This window comes from Amphimedon queenslandica, unplaced genomic scaffold, assembly GCF_000090795.2.
Source record: "Amphimedon queenslandica unplaced genomic scaffold, v1.1 AMPQUscaffold_13399, whole genome shotgun sequence".
In the NCBI taxonomy this organism is placed as follows: Eukaryota; Metazoa; Porifera; class Demospongiae; order Haplosclerida; family Niphatidae; genus Amphimedon; species Amphimedon queenslandica.
In genome coordinates this window covers 12,229-23,774 of record NW_003546365.1, presented here as the reverse complement: position 1 = coordinate 23,774, position 11,546 = coordinate 12,229, and the positions used below count along the sequence as shown (strand labels likewise).

Genomic DNA, 11,546 nt, shown 5'->3' with positions numbered 1-11,546 from the left:
GCTTCTTTGAAATGGCCAAGAGAACTGCCTGATTAATATCTTGAGATTATGTATGTGTATGATGAAATATTGTGTCATCTAAGGCTAGCTGCAGTGATTGACAAATTAACAATTACAAATTTTAATCAATAAGGCAGAGAAAATCAAAACTGAAATCAACAAACATAAAGAAAATAGAGCATTGCTTCAGTTAACAGTATTATTAGTTGATTTGTCTTCAATTGGTCTTCTACACAGGGAATTGGGACTTATGAGTCCAAAACCCCAAGCTGCTTCATTCCAACCTAATTGTTCCGAGCCAGTAACACTTTTTTGACTGTGACTAGTTAACAATGTTCACAATCCATCCATATGTCTAAGGTGGATCCGGATCACGTGGGATTTCATCAACTGGCTCAAGGTATGTTGTTGCTACAGTTGTTGTAGATGATGACTTTTGAATCAAATCAAAATAATTAGAAGCAAAGTTTAATAAGATTAATAAGATAATAGTAGCATATATAGCAAGTAACTGAGGGTGACAAATGTTACGTACATGAGGATAACAAGCCATTGTAAATAGTAAGTATGGGCACTTTTAGACTACTTAAGACATAAACACCAACTGAGAATAATAAGAAAATAATTAGGAAGCACATTAGGATGTACTTTTTTAGTTCATTACCAATACAAATAAATGTTTTTTCCTTGTCCTTTTACAAACACGATGTTTGTAGTTGAGAGATTCAAACCAGACAGATGCACTAACAACTGTGGATTTTATAGTAGATCTATCATGGACCAATACATCATTCAAATCACTGAAAGGAATGCAATTTACTATACAAATAAGTAGACTTAGCTCGAGATATAGAAACTGCTCCGATACTTTGAATAACAGATTGTAATTAGCTTCCGTTTTTGAGCTGAACCCAGTGGCTGAATCTGTAGACCCTTTGTGATGGTTAAAAACTTTTTCATCTATAGCTTGATCAATTGCTTCATTTTCACATAAAATTTCTTTTGGCTTGGTCTTGCCTAATTCTCCATTGATGGTCACAACAGCATTTTTTTGGCCATTTTCATTACTTCTTTTCCTATGTTGGAAATTTATATGACTTATTCTCTCTGTTTCCTCTTCATGTTCATCCACAAAAAGACTTTCTGCAAAAGTGCCAGTAGTTGTGTCATTCATGACAGGACTAAGAGTAGTTTTACCAGCTCCAGGATTACCCAAAAAAGGAACGTTAACACAAGAATCAATTTGAAGAGATATTTCAATTTCAAAACCCCCAGAAAACATCTCAATATCATTACTACTAATTTCTCCCTCTTCATTTACTTCCTTTGTTTCACATTGATCCCCAACAGCTATTGGTGTAAGTTCCATATTGTCATCATCTAAAGCTGATGTCTCATCAGGTCTATATTTCCAAGCACAGCTAGTGACTACCAATATACTTCTCTGATGATTGTACTCGTTTTGTTGTTGAATTCCATTGAATGACTCACCTTCACCTACATGTACATGTATAGGCAATTCAGCCAAGACATGATCTTTGGATGTGCTGGTATCAGTGGTAGGACTGCCAGTATTAAAAGAAGCAACACGTGGGGAAGGAGGAGGAGTGGACAAAGTACCAACAATACTTACAAGACAGCGATCATCTGATTCTACTTTGACTGGTCCTTTATTTGGCAACTGAATAGGATCCACAACTACAATAAAGATATGAAATACTTTTTTAGTTAATATACAGCATTTCCCTTACCAACTTCAGGGTGTGAGTTATAGTTAGAGGCTGAAGATGGAGCTGCATCATATTTTACTTCAACTCCGTCATTGGGTACAGTAATCCCACCAACAGTAGCAGTAGGATTAGTGTCATGATCATGTGATGGAGTAGCAATATTTGGAGGTGAACCAAGAGAGCCATGGCTGGATGATGATGAGTTGTTTTGGGTCTGCCCCTAATAATCAGAATAATAATTATTAAAGCTACAATTTTGACTATTTTTAGTCATTTTACCATTACTACTTACTACTCATAAATCTCATTACAAAGTGCACAACACACATAACCAATTATGAGAATACAATGTGATATCATTATTTATAGTGTAGGAGTACAGGTCATGAATCTCATTATGGAGATAGGAAAATTAGTACTCAATGACAGCACAGCATATTTTAAAATGCTAACATAGCAACCACACACTGTTACATAATCAAATTTCAATTAGTTAAGAACTTATACTTATTATTATATATAATAGTATATCAGTCCTTGTCATTAAAGCTTTTTTATCATTTGGGTGCATACTATTATCATAACATCATTAAATAACAATAAACATTGTATTCAAAACAAGTGTATGCCATACACACATAATTAGCGTTTTGGCAACAAAAAGCGTATTATTATGGTTTTCACTACAAATAATAGCATTACCTCTTGTGGTGATGTAGTAGTGACAAGGGAGTTATTCTGTTGAACAGATTGTCCCTAAAATAAACACAATGGAGCATAATGTTCACAGCATTGAGACCATTATAAAGTATATTGCATCATTCAATAGTAACATACATTCCTAATAGCTAGTACCTCATGAGTAAGAACATGATAAGGACCTTCTAAATTCCCTTGTACTGGGCCACTTGTTGGAACTTTAGATCCTTCATCTTTTGACATATCAATAGCTACTGGTCCAATAGGTATCTCTTGATAATGACTCATCTCTGCTTGTGGTTTATGACAGGCAGCAATTTCTACATAGTAAATAAAGGTTATTCAATGAGGTGAGCTAGGTATGTATCTATGGAATTTGTTATACAAATGGCTGTTAGTTGATAAAGCCATAGATACCAACTGTATAACCAACTTCTACAACTAGCAACACTTAGCAACAGCCTGTGCATGAGGTCAATAAGTTTGTCCAATCTCCCAGTAATTACTTTGGTAGTAAGTCATTTATGAACCTTAATAATCATATCATTTATAATGAGTCGCTTACCTGCACCAAGTGTAACTTTGTTCTTTTGCTTCCTTTTACTCACAATCACACACACAGTAAGGGATATTATCATCATTATTATAAGAACAATAAATACCCCACTAGTAATAGTGGCATAGATCATTGGGCTGTCAGCATTTCCTAAATATAAAACAATTTATTGTGAAAATGTGTAAGTGTACATGCCATTCAGTACCTGACATATCATCAGTTGGTGATGGTGTTGTAATAGATGTTTCACTGATGTAAATATCTTCTAATAAGTAATAATAAATTATTTATGATTAACAAAATTTATTTATTACCAATAGAAGAAGATTTTTTAGGTGCTATAAGGGCCACATTAACTTGTTTAGGTTGTACACAAGTCCATGGAGTAATCACTCCATTAATAATATCATGAACAGCTGCAGCATATACTCCACTGGTTGATAAATATATTATTCTATTATATGATCCAGTTATATCAAAGTATTCATTCCTTCCATTACTGTCATCAGTAAATATCACATGACATCCATCAGCAGTTGATCCTGATACAAACACACACTGTACACTAACTGATCCACTCCCTTCAGTAGATACTAGCACATCTTGTACATTATATGTAGCTTAAGGTAAGATAGAACATAAGTTAAAGTAATTAAACATTAAAACTTACAAAATGGAACTTTAACAGTATTTTCATAAATTTCTATATAAGCAGTATAATCTGTACAGGGTCTTAATCCAATCATTCTGTATGAAAACAACTCTTCATTGTCATCTGCTTGAACTATTTGAGTGTTGTTTTCTATTTCTTCATCAGGATCAACTCTACCAACTATTGTATATATACATGACCGAATACTCTGTATCTATTGAAAGTAATTTATAATAGTAATATATCTAACTTAAGTACCTAATCTTACCAAACTGATAATAGTAGCAACAAATGTCTGGCTTGAGTCATCATACGTCTTAGTAATACTGTTAAAAGTAATAGTACGATCTAGCAAAAGCAAATAATATTTAGCTTATTTATTTCATACTTACTTCCATCAATGTTAAAACTATATTCTCCCCCTTGAGATACATATTGTAAAATATATGCAGTAATACTGACAGTAACATTAGTACAAGGTAATCCAGTAGTATTCAACCATACACTAGTATCAATGGTATTGACATAACTGATACCATTCACTAGTACATTATAAACAGTATCTTTAATACTAGAATAACCTTCTGAAAATATATCATTAGAATAGAAAGAAGGAGGAGACCAGGACAAGGACTGATTATCAATAGACCATTGTATGTCTTCAACTGGTGATATTCCTAATAGATAAATTAATTGTTATACTATTAATCATAATATATGTGACCATAATTGACAAAAGGGCCCTTATGGCGGATTTTAAAATTGATCTTAATAATGGCAAATATCAACCTGTGAGTGCTTTGTTAGATAATCATTGTTTCTAAAAGTTTCATGGTAACTTTTTGCATCCTGTGGAGTAATTTTATGATAAATGGGGCTCAGGAAGTTGGATTTCTTAGGCTAGAAAGACAAATTTCACTACCCGCCATAAGGTACCTTTTGTCAATTATGGTCACATATGTGTACTAACCTCTTATTGTTAGTGTACTAGTGTCAGAGAACACTTGTTCAAAAGGTGGATATGATATTATCTGACAACCAATACTAATCCCATCATTAACAGGTAACCCAGTGACAGTAAGTACTGACGATAAGTTACCAGGACCACCACCAGGATCAGTAACTGTGATGCTTCTTTGTTGTTTAACTGATTCTGTTAGTGGAGCACTATGTACTAGCCAATTCAGTTCATTGCCAGTTCGTTCACAAGTAAAACTTGCTGTTTCATAAATAGGAACAGTAACAGAAGTAGGACCAACTGTTATATCTAGAAGAATACACGGCCAGCTACATCTTACTATTATAATTCATTACTTACCAGCACTATATGTTTCTTTTAGAGTGACAACACCTAGAATTAGCAGAGGAACAAACATGCCTCTTGTTTGTCTCTCTGCACACAATCAGGAATATGCAAATTATAGTCATATCTTAATGAATTAATCAATATATTCATAAACAACAACAGTCTCATAAGCTGGATTAACATTTGTGTTCAATACTGATCCTTGTACTGACTGTAGAGGTCTTGCTGTTTGTTCAACTAAAACTGAGTAGAGAGATATTATTTATATATACTAGAAATATCTCACTTTGTCCATATGCTGGATTGTTGACTGTAATCTCAATGGAACCTTTGTTTTAAAATAAGAAACATACTATAAAGCAAAATAACAGACTCAAGTAGCTACCTTCTTTCCTCTTCTTTGCACACCAAATACTAACAGTGACTATTACAATCAACAGTATTATCACAAGTACTGTACCAACTATAGTACATACTAGCACTGCAGCAGATACCACTGGAGATGGATCACTATGAACCGTATGGTAAGGAGAAATTGTTACTATGAAAATTAATGATTTCAAGTTAAACAAAATAAAACAATATACCTGTTGAGTATTCAACTTCCATAGATAACACACCTAAAGGTCATTATATGTGAATTACTTAACTTAAATGTTCATTCATGCTTACTAGTACTATCATGTATGGTGCTGTAATTGCTGCTGTAGACAATAGAAGGAATAATGATATATACTTTTTTAGGTTGTACACAAGTCCATGGAGTAATCACTCCATTAATAATATCATGTGTAGTTACATTATATACTCCACTGGTTGGTAATGATACTATCATACTGCCTGATCCAGTTATATTAATGTATTTATTCCTTACATTACTAGTATCAGTAAATATCACATGACATCCATCAGCAGTTGATCCTGATACAAACACACACTGTACACTAACTGATCCATTCCCTTCAGTAGATACTAGCACATCTTGTACATTGTATGTAGCTTAAAATAAAAGAAATAAATTTAAAACAGTATACTGAAATGTAAACTTACTGATAGTCACATTATCTTGATCTTCAATACCAAATAAGGAATTCAACACAATGACTTGAACAGTATAGACTTTACATGGTTTTAAATCAGTCATTATGTATGATATTAATCTATGTATATCATCAGTTATGATATGATACATAGTCTGTGTTACTCCTTCATCAAAATAAAGATTACTGTATATGGCAATGTTACAGGATTGTGTTGAACTGTTTACCTAATGATGTTAAGCAAATTGTAAATTATGCTTAAATTTACAGAATTATTACCAAGTTTATTAGATTGATAAAAAACAAATCACTTGTTTCATTATACATCAGAGCATAATTTAATATACTGATAGTGTAACCTACGGATGGATAAAGTGAATTAATTAACAACTAAGCTTTCTATACTTACTTGTGGTGATGTTAAAAATATATTCTCTCCCTTGTGATACATACTGTACAATAGATGCAGTAATACTGATGGTAAAATTTGAGCAGAAAATATCTAATGTTGTAGTATTCAACCATATGCTAGTATCAGTGGTATTAGTAACACTGATACCATTCACTAGTACATTATAAACAGTATCTTTAATAGCATAACCTCCTGAAAAAATATCACCAGAATAGAAAGAAGGAGGAGACCATGACAAGGACTGATTATCATTAGACCATTGTATGTCTTCAACTGGTGATATTCCTAATAAATAATTAATAATTATATACTATACTAACTGTGTATTAAGTTACTAACCTCTTATTGTTAGTGTACCAGTGTTAGAGAGTACTTGTTCAAAAGGTGGATATGATACTACTTGACAACCAATCCCAATTCCATCATTAACAGGTAACCCAGTGATAGTAAGTACTGATGATAAGTTACCAGGACCTCCAGGATTAGTAAAGGATATATCTCTTTGTTGTTTAACTGATTCTGTTAGTACAGTACTCCCTACTATCCAATTCAGTTCATTGCCAGTTCCTTCACAAATAAAACTTGCTGTCTCATAAATAGGAACAGTAATAGAAGTAGGAGCAACTGTTATATCTAGAAGAATAATAAAGAATGAAGTACATTCAACACACATTAAATACCAGCTCCATCTACTGATATGATCAGCAAGAGCAAGACAGTGAGATACATGCCTGATCCATTTTGAACCATCTTTGCTTCTTTAAAACAACACTTTCTATAAGACTATCATAACATGCTTTCATCAGATGAAAACTGAATGAGTTTGCATAGATACATTATGTGCTATTAATTGATTGGTCTATATAAGGTCACATCAAACATCATGCATATGAGGTAATGCCTATGGAAGACTCTTCCTTCGTTTCTTTCTGAGCTACATATCAGGACAATACTGATCTGGTTCATGAAGTAAAGGTCAACTGTACCAAGCTTTAACATATTGTTCTTACCTCCCTTTCTCTTTCAATAGCTGAAACTGCAGCATTACAGAAGTTTAAACATGCTGAGGTGTTACTTGGAGGTTATTATGACATTCCCTCATTTCATATCTATAATTTAAACTGAAGAAATGATATGAAATTGTTCATATAATACAGAATTAACCTTTTGTTGGCATTATGAAGAGCTGGGGTTCACTGTCAAGGTATACATGTACAAACATTAAGAGGAGCCAGCTTCAAAACTCATTCCTCATCTTTATCTCCTGTTCACTCCACAGCCCCTCCCCCTCCTGAACCAATGTATGATAACATTGAAGAGAAGAGAAGAGTCCATGCTGTTAATATACAAGCATTACCAGAGATACAACCTTGTTCAGCTTATGCAGTACCTCCGGCAGTACCACCAGGGCTACACAGGCCACTTGCTGTCAATGTACAGGATCAACAATACATTGAGTTTGATTGACTGTTAGTGAGTGTGTGTTTGTATGTGTTTACTGATAGTTTGGTACTATATTGGTATTATTATTATTGTTGTTGTTGTTGTTGTTGTTGTTGTTGTTGTTGTTGTTGTTTTATTGTTGTGTTATTTTTTAGAGATATAATCACTATTTCTCACCTAATTGAAGTGGTTCTGACATTTATTGATAATACATGTACTTATGTTGTACGTGTATCAAGAGAATTCTTCATTTTTATAATTTTTTTATCTATATTGATTAGATAGTTTGAGTTGATTCTGATCAAAATTACACCTATTATAAATTTTACAATCATCATTTTAAACAAATTTTAACAAACCAAAGCATTTGAAGACATTTTCACCATTTTGTAAAAATTACAGCAATAAATGCAGTGACTAAATATTTGTTATATATTTTGTAATTATATTACATATTCATAAACAACAACAGTCTCATATGCTGGATTAACATTTGTGTTCAATACTGATCCTTGTACTGACTGTACAGGTCTTGCTGTTTGTTCAACTAGAAATGAATAGTTAGATTAGCTAGTGTATTAATTTAATCAGCTTACTCTGACCATATGCTGGATTATTAACTGTAATCTTAATGGAATTACCTTTAAAAATAAAAATAAAAATTTTGCTAAGCAAACTAAAAACTAAACAAGAAGTAGCTACCTTCCTTTTTTCCTCACACACAAGATACATATAGGTTATACATCAAGGTGAGGTATCTATGGCATTTATCATACCAAGGGCAATAGTTACGCAAGGCCACAGATACTGATACCAAGTTGCATAACCAACTTCTACCAACCTCCCGGGCTACTTATTCAACCTCTTAGGGGAACTTGGTGGTAAGTGAGTTATTTATGAATCTAAAATTGAGCAACATTCCTGATTGATCAATTACAACTAGAGGCATAGTAGTATAATAAAAATGATTACAATCAGCAGTATTATTATGAATACTCCACTATTTATAGTGCATACTAGCAGATGACATTTACAATAACAATTTATAACTATGACACTTACCTTCACCAAGTGTAGCTTTGTTCTTATCATTCCTTTTAGTCCCAACAACCACACACAACGTGAAGGATATTATTATTACTATTATTATAAATATCAGAACAAATACCACACTAGCAATGACATAGATCATTGAGCTGCCAGCATTTCCTGAATATAAAACAATTCATTGTAAAAATATGTAATGAGTACGTGTCAGTCGACACTTGATGCATTAGTTTCAGTTTCAATAATAACAGTTGCTGATGGTGTTGTAGTAACAAAAGTTAAACTACTGATGGTAGTAGAGGAAAAACTAGAACTGACAGTAATAATTACTCCTAATAATAATAATAATAATAATAACAATAACAAAGAATTAAAGTATCTCTACCACTGGAGGAAGTAGCAGTAGTTATAAAAGTCATGTTAACTTGTTTAGGTTGTACACAAGTCCATGGGATAATATGCCCATCATCAATAATGTCGTATGCAACTACATTATACACTCCACTGGTTGATACTGATACTATTGTATTGCCTGATCCAGTTATATTAAAGTATTCATTCCTTCCATTACTAGTATCAGTAAATATCACATGACATCCATCAGCAGTTGATTCTGATACAAACACACACTGTACACTAACTGATCCATTCCTTTCAGTAGATACTAACAGATCTTGTACATCATTATATGTATATAGCTTAAAGTAAGATTCGAACATAAGTTAAAGTAATATTTAAAACTTACAAAATGGAACTTCAAAAGTGTTTTGATTAATCTCTATATAAGCAGTATAATCTGTACATGGTCTTAATCCAGTCATTCTGTATGAAAACACCTCTTCTTTTTCATTTACTTGAACTCTCTGTGTGTTATCTTCTATCCCTTCATCAGGATTAACTCTACCAACAAAGTCATATTTACATGACTGATTACTGTGTATCTAATAAATAATCTATAATACTATAATGACTAATGAAATAGTCTTACCAAACTATGAAGATTAACAACAAATGATTGGCTTGATACATTAAAAGTTATTGTGAGATTTTCACAACTAACAGTATGATCTAACAAAAATAAAATAATAATTTTATTCAATTTATACTTACCTGCTTATACTTACTTTTATTCAATAAAACTTTCTTCTTTTTCCTTTGATATATATTTTACCACAGATACAGAAATGCTGACAGTAACATTAGTACAAGGTAATTTAGTAGTATTCAACCATACACTAGTATCAGTAGTGTTAGTAGCACTGATACCATTCACTAGTACATTATATGTAGCGACAGCTCCTCGAGGTACCGGTATATCATTAGAATAGAAAGAAGGAGGAGACCATGACAGGAACTGATCATCATTAGACCATTGTATGTCTTCAACTGGTGATATTCCTAATAGAAAATGAATCAGTCATATTATTTATAAAATAGACTATAACCTCTTATTGTTAGTGTACCACCAGAGAACACTTGTTTAAAAGGTTGATATGATATTATTTGACAACCAATTTGTAATCCATCATTAACAGGTAACCCACTGATAGTAAGTACTGATGATAAGTTACCAGGACCACTACCAGGATCAGTAAAAGATATGTTTCTTTGTTGTTTAACTGATTCTGTTAGTGTAAACCCCCCAACTAGCCAATTCAGTTCATTGCCAGTTCCTTCACAAGTAAAACTTGCTGTCTCATAAATAGGAACAGTAACAGAAGTAGGACCAACTGATATATCTAGAAGAACAATCAAAACATGAAGTACATTCACAACACATTATTACCAGCTCCATCCACTAATAGGATCAACAAGAACGAGACAGTGAGGCCTAGTCTATTCTTAATCATCCTTGCTTCTTTGACTATACACTTTATATAAGGTTATAATAACATGCTTCTATCAAATGAATACTGAAGGAGTATGTATAAACTGTGTAGATACATTATGTGCATATCTACACACAGGATATAGTAATTAAGTGATTCATCATACTTGATGTGATTGTTATTTATGATGACTATATAGCTGCACCTTTCCAATAACAATTAATTCATGATTGGTCCATAATAAGGTCACATTGCACATACATGTATTTTAAAGGAGATAATGCCTATGCCAGACTCTCTTTTCTGACTTACCCCTTAGGACAATACTGTCCTGATTCCTGAAGCAAAGGTCAAATGTACATCAGGCAATCCCAGGGTTGATAATATTATTTTGCTGAAAATGAAACGGTGAAATTTTTCATTTTTATAATTTTTTTGATGCATATGCATGCTCTTGTATTGTATTTTAAGTTTGAGTGATTCCAATCAAAATTGGTTTCAAACAATGGGTAGTACAATATGTCATTAACAATGACATATATTGATATATGTACCTTTATTTATTTTGTACCTTTACTACCAGTTATCCTTTTCATCTTATTGCTTTTTAGGATATATCTAAGCTATGACAATCACAAGTGACTGTGTATATTGAACATACTAAACTGTGCCAAGGTTTAATTGACATACTCTTCCTCCTTCTCTCCCTCTCTTTTCAATTACATTTTCTGATACACATTGATATATTCATGCTATGTAGAAAGTTTGAGCTAATTCCGAGCTCAAATTTTCAAGTTACAGCCATTAAAAACGAGCCAATTTCTGAAAATTT

General features: G+C 32.6%; 1 protein-coding gene and 3 long non-coding RNA genes across 5 annotated transcripts in view; 1 reads left to right on the top strand and 3 right to left on the bottom strand.

Moving 5' to 3' along the window:
• Positions 1-11,546, top strand: part of LOC109582131 (uncharacterized) — an 18,821-nt gene that overhangs the window by 6,519 nt on the left and 756 nt on the right. The window lies entirely within an intron of this gene.
• On the bottom strand, positions 5,850-9,720 carry LOC109582152 (uncharacterized). Its single transcript, XR_002184943.1, has 2 exons — positions 9,631-9,720; positions 5,850-5,942 (listed from the first exon to the last, which is right to left on the bottom strand). It is a non-coding gene; the product is annotated as an uncharacterized LOC109582152 (long non-coding RNA).
• On the bottom strand, positions 8,286-8,473 carry LOC109582155 (uncharacterized). Its single transcript, XR_002184947.1, has 2 exons — positions 8,435-8,473; positions 8,286-8,385 (listed from the first exon to the last, which is right to left on the bottom strand). It is a non-coding gene; the product is annotated as an uncharacterized LOC109582155 (long non-coding RNA).
• LOC109582154 (uncharacterized) lies at positions 10,196-10,708 on the bottom strand. Of its 2 annotated transcripts, XR_002184946.1 has the most exons (3): positions 10,672-10,708; positions 10,331-10,624; positions 10,196-10,283 (listed from the first exon to the last, which is right to left on the bottom strand). It is a non-coding gene; the product is annotated as an uncharacterized LOC109582154 (long non-coding RNA). The 2 variants fall into 2 exon arrangements; XR_002184945.1 differs by lacking the exon at positions 10,672-10,708 and having other exon boundaries at positions 10,331-10,659.